Source organism: Hevea brasiliensis, chromosome 4 (assembly GCF_030052815.1).
Source record: "Hevea brasiliensis isolate MT/VB/25A 57/8 chromosome 4, ASM3005281v1, whole genome shotgun sequence".
Classification (NCBI taxonomy): domain Eukaryota; kingdom Viridiplantae; phylum Streptophyta; class Magnoliopsida; order Malpighiales; family Euphorbiaceae; genus Hevea; species Hevea brasiliensis.
Genome location: NC_079496.1, coordinates 102116204 through 102131924, shown reverse-complemented (window position 1 = coordinate 102131924; position 15721 = coordinate 102116204). Strand labels below are relative to the sequence as shown.

Below are 15721 nucleotides of genomic sequence, written 5' to 3'. Positions count from 1 at the left end.
TTGATGTGTGTGTGAAGGGGTGAAATTCAACCAGCCATGGGGAATGAGGATTTGATGTGCTTAATTGAATTTAAACTTGAATCCTAGCTTAGATAAGATGAAATATATGATTGGTATGTTGAATGGCAAATGATTTGCATGAATTGGGAAAGATGACCAATTAGGGTTTAGAGAAATTGGGGGTTTTGATGGTAGGATGTATAATTGATGTGTTTGAGGTCAAATATTGACCAATTAATATGCATTAATTGTGAAATAAAGGTGGTGGTTGAGTTGAATTGATGAATTAGAAGTGTGGCTTTTGTGCTGAAATTCTGGACCATTGAGTCTAGTAGGTTTACATGGCTATAAGTAGCGCTACATAGCTCCAATTGGTGTGAGGCCAATTGGAGATGAAACCCAAGACATAATTCTAGAAATGTCATGAAGGAAGGTTGCCCTAAATTAGGCTTGAATCCGGAATGACACATTTTGGACCTGTAGAAATGACCATATGAACAATGTTTGGTAAATTGGCCATAACTCACTATAGAAAACTCCAATTGACATGATTCTTGAACCTATGGAAACCTGAGACATAGGAGAACATTTCATATGAAGAAATTAGAGCCAAATTAACTCAACCAAATTGCTAGACAAACTTAGTCTATAAAACCTATCCTGGTTCTAGATTAAACCTGAAATCCTAGACATTTAGGTATCCAACCAGTTTTGGAAAAATTGCCATAACTAGAGTTACAAAATTGCAATTGAGGTAATTCCAAAGCTAAAATTTCCATAAGGCATAGAAATACAATTTCTCTCTTTTTACCTGAACCCAGATTCTAAGGCAACTTAGGAAAATTGTTAGAGAAATTTAGAAATGATAATGCTCGATTTCCTGAATTAGAGCAAATGTGCCTTATGACCTCTGAATGGTTATTTGGCCATAACTTTCTCTAGAAAACTCCAAATGAAGTGATTCAAAAAGATTTGGAAGCCTAAGAAAAAGGCCTAAAACTTTTTCTAAGGGATCTAAAGCCAATTCTGAGCCTAAAGTGCTCAGATATTTGTTGGAAAAACTTAGTGAAATTTTAGAAACATGGAAAGTGTAGGGTTTAGTGCCCTGAAACAGTCCTTGGTAATTTGATCATAACTAGAGCTACAAAACCTCAAATTGAATGATTCAAAAAGGGAATTAAAGTTCAAACATAGGGGAACAACTTTCATGAAGAAAGTAATGCCAAACTGAAACATCAATTCTGGAAATTTATTAAACTTTCATAAATAACTTGAAATGTAATAAGAACTTGACATAAATGGATTATTGATCACATGAACCACATGAATAATGTTCCTACTATGAATAGTGTACTAATGCTATGAGCATGAATAACACATGAAATTAAATAATAAGTATAATGATGTTAAAATTGCCCTTGTATGCCTAGACTTATGTGTATGAGTTGGATCGATTGACATGTCAATTAGGGACCACAAATGCAGTACTGCCCATGGCTTTCAAGCCTACTTCATGAGTGATCATGGATAGACAATGTATGCTTGACATGATTATTCTTCTGGCTTTATGCCTGCCCACTGGCAAATTTTGCCTAACAGATTATACTGGCTTTTATGCCTTCCCGCTGGCTTTATGCTAGACCAATGTATACCTGATAGGCACATGGGGTGTTTAACTAGTATACTCTTGTGTATCCAGTTTTAACAGTCTGTTATAGATTTCTTTGGCTGTTGTCCCAAAAAAAGTGACCAAGAGGGGGAGGGGGGGTGAATTAGACACTTTAGGCAATTTTTCAGTCCTTGCTCAAGACTTAATGAAAAATTGTGGCTTTGCACTTCTATGTATGTGTATAACTCTGTTTTTAAGATGTAATTTAAGTGATCAAACAAGTTATGCACAAATATCAGCTCATACACAAAATAATCACTTAATATCAAGTGTATCTTTTCACATATAAATTAAAATTTGCAGGTTTAATTGTTCAAGCTCAATTTAACTCAACAAAAAAAATTCTCAAAATAATTAGAGAAACAAAGTGCTGAAAATTAAAGAGTTAAGAGAAGAAGAGAATCAAACATAATGTTTATAGTGGTTTGGCTCTCTTAGCCTACATCTACTCTTCCCAAAGTCCCACTTTAAGAGTCACTCCACTATTTGATCTTTTTCAACAGGTAAGATTCAAAGCCTTTACAATCTTAGCAAGCTTCCCAGGTGCTTGAGAACCTTTGCAATGTCTTTGCTTCCCATAAAAGACCATGAGCTTTACAAGGTACTTGAAAACCTTCCACAAGCTTTACAAGGTTCTTGAAAACCTTTCACAAGTGTGTCCTCACACTTACACAACCTTCTATAGGTTTTGGTGTAGATGAAATCACTCTCAATAACTCTCAGATACAAAATTTAATGCTAAATAATTAAGAGAGAAGATTTGCCACTCAAGCTCAAGAGTATTTGAATGAAAGCTTTAAAAATAACATAATAAATTCTCAATGAATAGGAACACTTTCATTAGGTAAAATTGTAGTAAATGATGCCTTTTATAGGTGCTTTTCATTGTTAAAAATGTCTGCTGGAGAGTGTGTCTAATGGCTCTTTAATTTTCGAAAAACTAGCCGTTACTTCTTTGAAAGTCATGCAGCAAAATTGTGTCAGGTCAGAGCATGAAAATAGTTAACTAAAATTTAGTTAACTAGTTTTGTAAGATAGAAAATTTTAGATAATAAAACTAGTTAACTAATTTTTGCAATGAGTTAACTAATTTCACCACTATCTAACTTAAATTTTGAAAATTTGAGTTTTGAAGGAAAGTTGTAAAAATTATTTTGGCCATTCAAAAACCTTAGAAATGATATAAAAACACTTTCTAAACTCTTGAATCTAAAAAAAAAAATTGATTTTAGGTCTTAAATGACATAATTTCTCTAATCTTGTACAATGGACCTAAGGACTTAATTTCTATCATAATTCTTCATGGACTTTAGTTCGTCTTGTGTTATACAAGATAATAATCTCCTTTTATATCAGCCATTTCAATAGAATAGTCCTTCCATCAATGTCTTTGCATATCATGACCTATAAAATCACTTCAAATACTTATGCACAAAGGGTTAATGTATATTTCATTAAGTTTTGTTATCATCAAAACCAAGCTCATTATACGGGGCCTACAATCTCCCCCTTTTTTATGATGTCAAAACTTAATGAATCTATGAAGATCATAAAAATTTAATTGTATAACTATCTACATATGTCATGTATGCAAGAACTTACTTTGAGACAAGCTCCCCTTATATGTTGCACATGATCATTCAAAATGCAATAAAGTTGAGAAGCTATAAAATAGCTCCCCCTCAATTTGATATTCAAAGCATTTTGAAGATAACAATATAAGTAACATGTTAAACAATTTCCAAGATCAATTCAATCATCATATATAGTATATATCAACCATAAGTCAATCATAAAAGAGCATCATCATAACTTCAATAACTTTCCAAAATAAGTCCAAAATATCTATATCAGAATATGAACCATACAACCACTGAACAAAATTAGTTAACTAAAAATGTACCCAGTTTGTACCTACTTAACTAAAAACATTCTGTCAGTTAAAACATTTTCCTATCTTCTCCTAATTTCTCCCCCTTTTTGATATCAACCAAAAGATAGATTTTTTTTTCCTATTTTCCCTTATTTTTCCCTTTATGAAAGAAAAACAAAAGGATACAACTTTAATAGTCATAAATCATATTTAAAAAATCTCAAGGTTTATCCTTGTTGCTAAGAATCCTACCACGTCTCCTAAGGTGAGTAGGATCAATAGCTTTGGCTTGTTTCTTCTTCTTGGGGGGGTCTTTTTCAGGTATGGTTGCTTGGATTTTTGGAGGAATGGGTAGAACAGATTTTCTGGCTTGTGCTTTGTTTCTTCTTGGGCCATATTGCGTGGGTAAGGAGATGGATGATTTAGGTACTGGTTGAGAGGTAATAGGAGCAAGGTTTGGTTGATCAGAGGATGGGTCTTGTGACTGCTCTTCTTCCTTATTGCCAGCATCTTCCTTCTCCTCTTCCTATCGTGAACCATTTCTGCTTCCACTTTTTCCATTCTCACTGTTGTTGTTGCTTTTAGTATGAGATGAGGAGGATTCTTTTGATGTTTCCTTGTCAGGTTCTTGTTCTGCTTCTAATTTCTCTTCTGCAGTTTCTTCCTTCTCATCATTTTTCTCTACTTTTTCAACCTCAGCTAGCTTACTTTCTTCTTTTTCCTTTTCAATAGTTTCTACATGCTCCTCTTCTTCTTCTTCTTCCACTTCAGAAATTTTTACTCTACTTGGTCTAGCAGCCTTTGCATTGTTAGGACCAACAATACCCTGTGGGTAGCTTCCAAAATCTCCAAACTTCCCAAAAGATTCATCAAATAGCATTTGAGCCATCTTCTTCATGAACCATCGTTGTCTATCCAATCCATTAATCAACATATCCATCTTTGCATTTTGGTCAGCCATAATTCCCTTCTGCAATTCATGAGATTTTTCTATAATACTCAAGCTCAGTCCACTCATTTCTTTGATTTCCTTTATAAATTCTAGATTTGTTTTACTTATTTTCATAAAATCTGACATTTTTAGCTTTATTTTCTCTTTCTTTTTAGAGCTTTCCCCTTCATATATCTTAGAACTTCTCTTTTTCAACTTACTTATTGGGATATCTGATTCTGTTTCAGAGTTTGATTTTGATCCAGATTCAATCTCAATCTCAGTCTCTTCTTCTTGCTTTTTCTCTTCTTTCTTACTCCTTTTCCTACCATCATCAGCCTTGAATATCTCTTTAAAGGGGATAGGATTGCTAAACTTCTTTTCTTTGCTCCGATCAACTCCCATAGCTTGAAATACAAAGTTAAAGGCATAGCATATGGCAACCTTCTATGCTTACTAGACTTAGCAATCACTTTGAAAGTAAAAAATGGCAAATTGAATATGATTTTATTGATTAAGTGCCATATGATACATAAATCAAGGCTATTTTCATATGAATGACTACCATTTCTAGGATTGAGCAAATATCGAATGAAGGATTATATAATCCTAAAATTTTGAGGCACTAAACTGATATTGGTCATTTCATTTTCGAATGTACCCTCTGAAAAAATTGACAATTGAAATGCCTTTTCATCATATCCTTCAAGCTTCTTAGTATCTTTGAAGGTTCCAATCCTATTTCCATCATTCGGTAGGTTCAAAACAGAGGCTAAGAAATCTACATCAATAATCTGACTTTTCTTCTTAGCTTTCACACTAAAACTTTCTCCTTTAACAACTTCTTTCATACTCCCATAAAATTCTTGAATTAAATACAGATAATAATATTCATTCAACTTAGAAAATTCCATCCAGCCTTGAAAAGTAAATAAATCTTCAAATTCAGAAGGCAAATCAGAAAATGAATCCCATTTAATGTACCTTGGCTTGAAAATATTCTGTTGCATAAAGGGTTTTGAAGCAGGAGCCTTTTTCATTTTCTTCTTTTTCTTAGAAGGTTCTGACCTAGCAATACCCTTTCCTTTTCTTTTTCTCTCTACCTCTGCCATTGTCTCTGTTTCTTCATCGCTACTTTCAACTTCAGTTTCTTCTTCTGTTTCCTTTTCGATTCTTCTTGTAGCCTTCATAGCATCACCCATGAATTTTCGAGGTTTGGTAGCCACTTATTTTACACTTGCCATCGATTCTTGGAGAATTTTAGTGAGAAGTAGCACCTTGAGGAAGAATGAGATTTTATCGTTTAGGGATTTTGAGAAGGAGAATTGGTGATTTCTGGTTTTGAGAGAAATTTAGGTTTCTAAGAGAGTGGAGAATTAATTTGCAGCAGGAAATGAGGGAGTTTTTGAGAGATTGATTAAAATGATATGTAGCAGTTGCCAAAAAAATTTTCAAAATTTGAAATTATGTCAGTTTATCATGGAGAACCAGGAATCCCTTTTTGCCAAAACCCAATTTTACCCTTTAAAGACATAAAAAGAGCTTAACCGTGCTTAATGGTATATTTATGAAAATAAATTGTAAAGAGAGCGAAAATACCCATTAGAAAGAAAGTAGTTTTAAAACAGGCGCATTTTCTCAAATGTACACAGAAGCAAAATTAGTTAACTAATTTTGAAACCTAGTTGGCTAAATATTATATAGGTATAAAACTAGACAACTGTAGTGAGAAAGTAGTTAACTAAAAATATATATACGCAGAATATAGCACTAACAACATATTCAACCAAATTATGCACCAAATTCATATCAAAAGCAGCAAATATCATTCAATAGCTTCACTCATGCCAAGTTCCCTTCTAATCCTACAAAAGTTTTCCTCATTTAGGGGTTTTGTAAAAATGTCTGCAAGTTGTTGTTCTATATGAACAAACTCAAACTCAATGCCACCATTTTGAACATGATCTCTAATAAAGTGATGTCTTATTTCTATGTGCTTTGATCTAGAGTGTTGGACTGGATTTTTTGTTAGGTTGATGGCACTAATGTTATCACACCTTATAGGAACATGATCAACCTTTATACCAAAATCTTCTAATTGTTGCTTCATCCATAGAATTTGAGCAACACAACTTCTTGCAGCAATGTATTCTGCTTCAGCAGTAGAAAAAGCTATAGAAGTTTTGTTTCTTACCATGCCAAGACACCAAAGCATGACCTAGGAATTAACAAGTACTCAAAGTACTCTTTCTATCTAATTTACGTCCAACAAAGTCAGAATCACTATATCCAACTAGATCAAATGTGTCGCATTTAGGATACCATAAACCAATTGAGTGTGTGCCAATGAGGTATTTGAAAATCCTTTTAACAGCAATTAGATGAGATTCCTTGGGACAAGATTGAAACCAAGCACACAAACACACACTAAAATAAATGTTGGGTCTAGATGTAGTTAAATATAAAAGTGAGCCAATCATACCTCTAAATAGCTTTTGATCAACATCTTTACCTTTTTCATCCTTTTCCAACTTGATGGTGGAGCTCATAGAAGTTCCAATACTCTTCAAATCATCCATCTTGAATTTCTTTAGCATATCTTTGATGTACTTGGATTGATTAATAAAGATGCCACCATTGAGTTGCTTAATTTGTAGTCCAAGGAAAAAGGTAAGTTCACCTATCATGCTCATCTCAAATTCATTTTGCATCATCTTAGAGAAGCTTTTGCATAGAGACGCATTAGTAGCACCAAAAATAATATCATCAACATAAATTTGAACAATAAGCATATCATGCTTGTGTGTCTTAGTGAAGAGTGTGTTGTCTACTTTTTCTCTTTGAAAACCATTATCTAAAAGAAACTTACTAAGCCTTTCATATCAAGCTCTAGGGGCTTGCTTCAATCCATATAAGGCCTTAGTGAGTTTATAAACATGATTAGGAAATTCATAGTTTTTAAAACCTGGAGGTTGTTCAACATAAACTTCTTTATCAATATAACTATTCAAGAATGCACTCTTAACATCCATTTGATATAACATATAATTTTTATAACATGCAAATGCACACAATATTCTAATAGCTTCAATTCTAGCAACTGGAATAAAAGTCTTATCAAAATCAATACCTTCCTCCCAATTATATCCTTAAGCTACTAATGTAGCCTTATTTCTAATAACATTGTAACACCCCCTACCCGGTCTACAGTATAGCCGAGCAAGGTGTCCTACATTTGGTATCGAAGCACCCTTCCTTATCTTACTTTATTCCTTTAAAAATTTTGAACTCGTTATATTTTAAAATAAATTATAGTCTAAGGAGAAACTGATGGAGTTTTCCCTATTTTATTACCATTTGACGTATTTCACTGTTTACCTGTTTAAAAATTTTAATAAAAATTTCCAGTAATAATCTTATTCATGCATGTCATAATCATATCAATAATTCAAATATCATTTGAGTATTTCATTACATACTCATTCCCAAAATATTCTATTCATGCTTAATTCATATATAAAAATTCTCAAATTTCATTAAGATACATGATTTACACACTAATTACATAAATTCATAATTTACATGATATACAAATTAATTACATATGAAATAGCCAATTTATTAATTTATATCACATACATATTAATTACATTTTAATAGTCACATTGCAACATAGGAAATATTTGTGATATATAAAATACATCATATGACTTATATGGGCCCTATCTATATGCATTGTTGAGGAGGTGACAACCTTGGACACTCTGCAGATCAAAACTCCAAAATCCTAGTCTAATGTCTACTGGGCTTTATCTTTAGTACCTATGCAAGGAAACAAATCCATTGTGTCACACCTTACCCCTCCGTAAGGCATAGCATGCTCCCGTAGAATACTTAATGAACTACCGAACTTCACCTACCGATAACTCATTAAGTACCCTACAAGGGATTTTAAAACAATTTTCTTACATTTTGGTAGTGGTGAGCATTTTGGTAAGAATTAAAACCCATTTATTCAAAGTTTAAATACTAGTAAAAATTTTTGTCCATTCAAATTTTGTCGCAAATTTTATAAAAATTTTGACAGAGTTCCCTCTGTATTTTGAGAAACCAGTTCTTCAAATACCTGTAAAAAGCACTTCCAAAACTATTTTACAACTCCCAACCTCCAATAATTCACAATTCAACTCAAGTCAATCCATTTCAAAACAGTTTCACAATCCAAGTCAAATTTGTCAACTCAGTAGGTTCTATAATTCCATTCACAAAACATAAGGCGTAAAAATCCATATGTACAAATATTAAATTTCTGTAAGAAAATCTAAAATAATATTATTATAGTTTATTTACAACTGCTCAATTTACATTGATACTTATGACATTACAGATTTACATCAAAATAACCATAAGGGTATAAAATAATACCTGCATAAAAAAGGGATCAAAAGATCTTGTCAATTCCGACTCACTCTGCTTTCTCTCCTTGCTTTTATCTCATGATAAGAAATTAAACTATCTTGAGTATAAACATACTCAGTGGTGCACAATAAAGATTTAAAATGTGATACATAAATCATTTATTGATGAAACATAATTTGAATACTTCACAATCACATTTCACAAATATCAAGCTCATAACAACTCATTTGTCAAATAATATATTAAACAACAGTTTAGTCAAACAATTGCATAAACACAGTGTTGCCAAAGTCATACACAACTTAAGCCATGACACAAAATTTCCGATCAATGCCGTGTTGTACACCACGACAAAGCAATCTCAACCCCATTAATCGAAACCAATGAGGGAGGTGGCTAGCTAGCTAATGAGTACTCATCCGATCTACAACCTCAACTGGCAAGCCAGAGGGAGGAAAATAAACGATCTCAACCCCATAAATGGAGGAGGAATAATAAGTAACTGTCATGCTAAGTGTGAATCAAAAATTCATTTCAAACATTTCATTCAAATATTGCATACAAAAATCAATCCATTTCCAAAGTTACAATTTGATCGCAAGGTGGCAACACAAAAGTTCATAAATTCATAATGCGTAATAAATCAATTTTTCAAGGATAAAATGCTTAAATAGGGTTTATTGTGCACAAACCTCAAGCGAGTCGTCCCTTAGCCTCGACTCGTTTCCTCGGGTTCCTTCCCGATATTCTTTTCAACTGAAACACAAAATTTGACAATGTTTCAGTACTAGAACTTAACATAAATCCCAAAATGAATTTTAACTTCGCATTTACCTATTTCTAACGTGTTAAATTCGACGTTCTCGAAATTTTGTGTTTCGGGTTACTATTCACTGCACTATTTAAGTCAAATAATTGACTTTCTAAGGATTAATAGGTATGGGAACTCCAACTTCACCCACATACCACATTTTGGTCACCAAACTTGTTGGTTTTGGTCATTTGTTTAAAGCTTAGGTCATTTTGGCAAAATTGCCAATTTTCGGTTTTGGTTCTCCGAAGTTGCACTGTTTCATTGGTCGATCTACTGTTGGAATTTGACAAAACTTCCTTCATAGAAAATGTTCCTTATTGTCTTAAGTGTATTCTCATTTTTGGATCACCTCAATCGGAGTTTTGTAGCTCAAGTTATGGCCAAAATAAGTTTACTGTTCAAGTGTCTTTGTTCATCTTGAGATTTTGGTGCTGGCAGATTTTTGGTCCAACTTTGGTTAATAATTTGATCAAGTTAAGTTCATAATTTGGTCTCACTTTCTTCATATGAAATGTTGTACTATGTCTTACGTTTCCATCGGTTCAAGAATCGCCTAAATTCGAGTTTTCTAGAGGGAGTTATAGCTATCCAAACATTGCTGCTCAACTGAAAATCTGCAGAGTTGCAGTACAGTAATTTAATTTTGCTCAATGATTTTGAAAGGGTTAATGGCCTAATTTGGGTTGGTGTTCTTCATGAAAGTTTTAGGTCTATATCATATATAATTGCTGGTAAAATTTCAGGTCAATTTGACCTACCTAGCTCGAGTTATGACCAAATGAACAGTTACTGTTCATTTGGTCAGTTTAATCTTGAGGCAGCCTGCTATCAACTCACTTTGGTCGATTGTTTCACCAACTTTTGGTCAGTTTTTGGTCATGGTTCCTTAATGAAAGTTGTGCTCTTTTATGTCTATTTTCATCTTCAATTGGTGGCATATCCATTAGGCTTGTAAAATTTGAGTTTTGGTCCTTCAAAGTAGGTTTGGTCATGCTGCCAGCAACATGACCATTGACCTACGAATTTAGCTAAATTTTCCACCATTCCCACACAACTTATTTGGTCATAATTGACCATTAATTCATGTCACAATAGGTTAAACATGCCATTTATGCATTTCTTCAAATTTTAGTTCACTAACCCTAACATTCAAACCCTAATCTCACTAATTCATTGTGTTTAACTACTTTCAAAGCCTTAAACCATAATAACTCAACTACTTAAGGTTCATATACTCATACACACCTTTAAGTCCATCAAATTCATACACACACATCAAAACCCTAGCTGGATGAATTTGTCTTTAATCCTCCCACCATTAATTTCTTTTCATTTTAAGTATATTCCTAGGTTAATTAAGCTATAAACATAACTAAATCAACTAACAATTCAAGTTTAGTTTACTAACCTTGTGTGCAGAATTTCTTCTCCCTTTTCTTCAAATTTTTCTTCTTTCTTTTCTTTGAATCCTCTTTCCTAGTTGTCCAAACAACTTCTAGTTATGGTAGGACAATTGGCCATGGTTGGATTTTGGTTCTTCAAGCTCAAAAATGAGCTTTCATGGTGGTTTTGGTGTGGGAGAGAGAGAGTGACGTTTTTTTGAAGAAGAAGATTTGTGTTTTAATTTTTTTTTTCTTTTCTTTTCTTTATCTTATGGAAGACCACAATTCCCAATTTAATAATTCACTAAATTAATTTGTTTATGACATCATTCATGATGTCATCAACTTTGACTTTTCCATCTTCTTCCTCTTTTTTTTTATTTATTTTTTTCTATTAGTTCTTTAATTTAATTCTCTATTCCGAAATTTTCTTTTCTTCGATTTTATTTGACAGTTAGGTCAGGAGTCAGCTCTCGGGGTCAATTGACCAAATCGCCCCTCACCGGTTCATCCCGGTTTGCAAATAATCCAATATTTCTTCCGGCTCCCTGACCTAATTATTTGACTGGCTTAACAGTTCTTTTTCGTGATTTTCTCTTTTCCACTGTGTTCATAAGGGTCCTAAGGACCGCAACGTCACTTTTTACGGTTCGAAATTTGAGTTTAAAATGACTTCGCAGTCGTTCCCGAGGAGGTCACTCATCGCTGTGACTCTCGGCTCGTTTAACCTCTTATGTTCTGTTTTTCTTATTTATAGTTAACTAATTAAACATTACTAATTATTTGTGTTTATGGCTTCTCAAGTTGTCTTAAGTGTGGCCCTAATCCCATTAATTGTCCGGACCGACACCGGTCACCGGAACAGTGAAATATACCAGGCTATGCAAACGGGGGTGTTACACATTGAGATAAGCATTGCTGCTTAGTGGTTCAATAATATAACAAAAAAAATAATATACAGATAAAGATAGAAATAAAATCATAATTCAGATAATTAAGATTTAATTATACTTCATATGAGATTTCTAAAATTAAATATCTTTTATCCTAATTTAGTCCTCTTTGGAGGTGCTTAGTTCATAAATTTACAGTAATAATGTATAATATAAGATAATCTAAAAATGTTAATTTATGCATATATTATTATGTAAGACACATCTGTAATATTTATTTAAGTTATAATTCTTTTGCTAATCTTTTTATTACTTCCTCAATACTTTCTAGGTTGTCTTAGATCATTTCATAATAATTAAAATTTTTATAACTAATCTAGCTCATTTCAAGTCCTTCTAATAAATAAATTCTTACAGCTAATCTAATTTATTTATGGTCTTCTTACTCATTTATTTAATTTCTAATATTTTTAATTGCTAATATTTTTAACTTATTTCAATAAATTTCACTGCCCAAGTAACCTATGACAGGCTGACTAAACTGGATAAGCGGGTCCTTGGCACTGGACACCGTGGTGTCTCGGGCTGTCATACCATGGGACGTGAAATACAGAATGTCAACCACGTATGCAATCAATATGGATGAAAAACCATGGTAACAAATAATCAGGCATAAAGCTATAAATACAGGCATAAAACCTTACGCAGTACTGCTCAAATAATCCCTTATTGGCATGCCAATCTATCTAATCTGACACATGTGTCTAGGCAATATATGGGCACAATAGTACCATTAAGTATTCTTATGTTTCATTATTTCATTATAAGTTTTATTTATATTTTATAATATTTTAGTTCTAGTTATGATGGAAGCAAAATTTTCCAAATCACATTTCTACATAATTTATACATTCATTTTATCATCCATATTGATCACAATTCATATCAGTTGTTTTCATGTACCATTGTACTCAAACATTCTTCTTTTCTCTCATGATGAGAACAAGTGTTTATAATTCACATTATTCCCTCTCATGTGCCATTTATTATGCAAGGTATTATTATTCTATTTACAATGGAGACATAAGTCCTAATGACTACTTTACCTCATTTAATACAATTAGCAATCCATTTATGTAAATCACATTTCATATTTCAAGTTATAGTACTAAGGTATTATGTGTTCTATTTGTGATGGGAATACAAGTCCCATCTACCTATCCACATGATTTAGGTGTAAGTCATTTAGGTTTTGATTCTTTGGGTTTGATGTCATTATGGTTAATATTCACATTATTATTCATGCAAATGTTGACTATTTCATAAATAATAGGAATACAAATTCTAAACACATGATCCTACCACATTTTGGGTTCTAAATTTGTTGGCATTAGTTGCCAATTACAATTCAAAGCTTCCTAGAAGTATTTCCAAAATTTCAGATTTTGTCTCCTAAGTTTACTGTTCCATTGGACTAATCTACAGTAGAATTTTGGCTAACTTTTCTTCATCAAAGTTGTTCCTTAATGTCTCTAATTTAATTCCCTTTTTTAATCACTCCATTTGGAGTTTTTTTAGCTCAAGTTATGGTATTTTTACCATAACTGGCCGGATTGGTTCATGTCCAGAATTTCTGGGTAATTTTGGTTCTAGCAGTTTTGATGAGCTAACTTTGGTTAGCAATTTGAATAGGTTATGGTCAGAATTGGGCTCTAAGTTCTTCATAGGAAATGTTCTCCTATGTCTAAGCTTTCCAATGGTTCAAAAATCAGGTCATTCTGACCTTCCTAGAGTGAGTTATGGCCATTTGAACATTTACTATTCATATGATCATGTTTTCAGGTCCAGATTTTGGTTACCCGGATTCAAGCTAATTTTTGGTCATTTTTGGTGGGCAGAGCCTCTGCATGAAAAATGTAGAAAATTGTCTTAGGTTTCATCTTCAATTGGCCTCACATCAATTGGAGTAACACAACTCTACTTATGGCCTAAAAACCACATTGGACTCAAGGTTCAGAAAATCCAGTATAAACACAACACTCCCAATACCAGCATTCCACACTACTACCAACCTCAAATCACATTCCATGCACTTCAAATAGTTCATAATTGATCTCAACAACATCAATTTATCAACATATCATCAGATTCCCAATTTTCATACTAAACCCTAACTTATAAGTTTTGTAAATCTCATGTAACACATATACATCATACAATTCAACTTCTATCCTATGCAAACTCATCAATAACACCACTAACCAAATTAATTCCATCAAAATCATAAATTCCCACATATTCTCATGGCTGCCGAAATTCTTGTCTTTCAATTCCTCATCATATTCTTTCAATTCCATAAGATTTCAACTTAGTTTAGCATGCTTAAACACTTAGTGAAGAGAGAAAACTTGGATAGTGCACTAACCTTAGTAAACAGAATTTTCTTTCACCCAAACTTCACTTTTCTTGAACTCTCTTGGCTGCCAAACACTTTCTCAAGGTGTAGGAGCAATTTTTAGAGAAGGGACCTAGGGCTTTTGGGGTGAGAATGGAGGAAGACCAAGCTTTGAAGCTTGAATAATGGTGGAGTCTCTCATGGAAGTGGTTCGGCCAACATGAGTTAAAGGAAGAAGATGACCAAAGTTTTGGCTTATTTGATTTCTTTTTATCTTTTTATATGTGCTTGTCTTATGTTAATTGGTTAGTAAATTTAAATGACATATTATTATGTCATATTAAGTTTTAATTCTTATTTGATTTTTCTTTTCTTTTCTTCTTTCTTTTAGCATTTTTTTATTAAATTTTTAGCAATATTTATTCATATTTTATGTCATAATTCTCACTTACTTAAATGGACAAGTTGGTCAAAAATCATCTCTGAAGGTAAAATGACCAAAATGCTCTTCGTTTAGCTTAATGAGCTAAAATTGTCTGTACTAATTGACAAATTTTTCCTAGTATTTTCTTGGCATTCTATTATCATCTAAGCCTCAATAATTATTCACTAGAGTCCCAAAAATTACTTCACAAGGTTTTCCCATGGGTCTAGAGTCGGCAACTATCTTTACAGTTGCTTCCCGTTAGGTCATCCATCGCCATAGATTCGGCTCATTTAACTTTGTGGTATTTCATTTCTTAAATTTTTCTTTAATTTTTTTCTTGTCATTATTTAGTATGTTTATAACTCCTCACTCTAGTTTACATATAGCTCCAGACATTCTGGCTCTCCGGACAGACATTGGTCATCGGAACAATAGAATGTACGGACTATCTAAAGTGAGGATGTCACAAACATGCCCTTTATCATCCATTTTGTTCCTAAAAATCCACTTAGTACCGATGATAGAATGATTTCTAGGCCTAGGAACAAGTTTCCATACTTTATTTCTCTCAAATTGATTAAGTTCTTCTTGCATAGCAAGAATCTGACTCTCATCACTTTGAGCTTCATCATAAGACTTTGGTTCAAGTTGAGAAATAAATATGACATTACCAAAGTATTTTCGAAGTTAAGCTCTTGTCATCTTCTTTTGTGAGGGGCTATCAATTATGTCCTCCTTTGGATGATCTCTATGATATCTCCATTCTTGAGGTAGGTCATCATGATGTGGTTCATCAATTTGGAGTTCTTCAATAATGGGCAATACTTCTTGATCACCTTATTGATCTTTCTCATTAGCATTTTCATTGACAACATCATTCCCAATTGCACTTTGGGGCTCATCAATATATTAACTTTG

At 32.9% G+C, this 15721-nt stretch overlaps 1 long non-coding RNA gene across 1 annotated transcript; it reads right to left on the bottom strand.

Annotated features, from left to right (window-relative positions):
* Positions 1-8950: 8950 nt before the first annotated feature.
* LOC131179069 (uncharacterized) lies at positions 8951-11365 on the bottom strand. Its single transcript, XR_009148068.1, has 3 exons — positions 11115-11365; positions 9585-9648; positions 8951-8966 (listed from the first exon to the last, which is right to left on the bottom strand). It is a non-coding gene; the product is annotated as an uncharacterized LOC131179069 (long non-coding RNA).
* Between the last annotated feature and the right edge of the window lie 4356 nt (positions 11366-15721).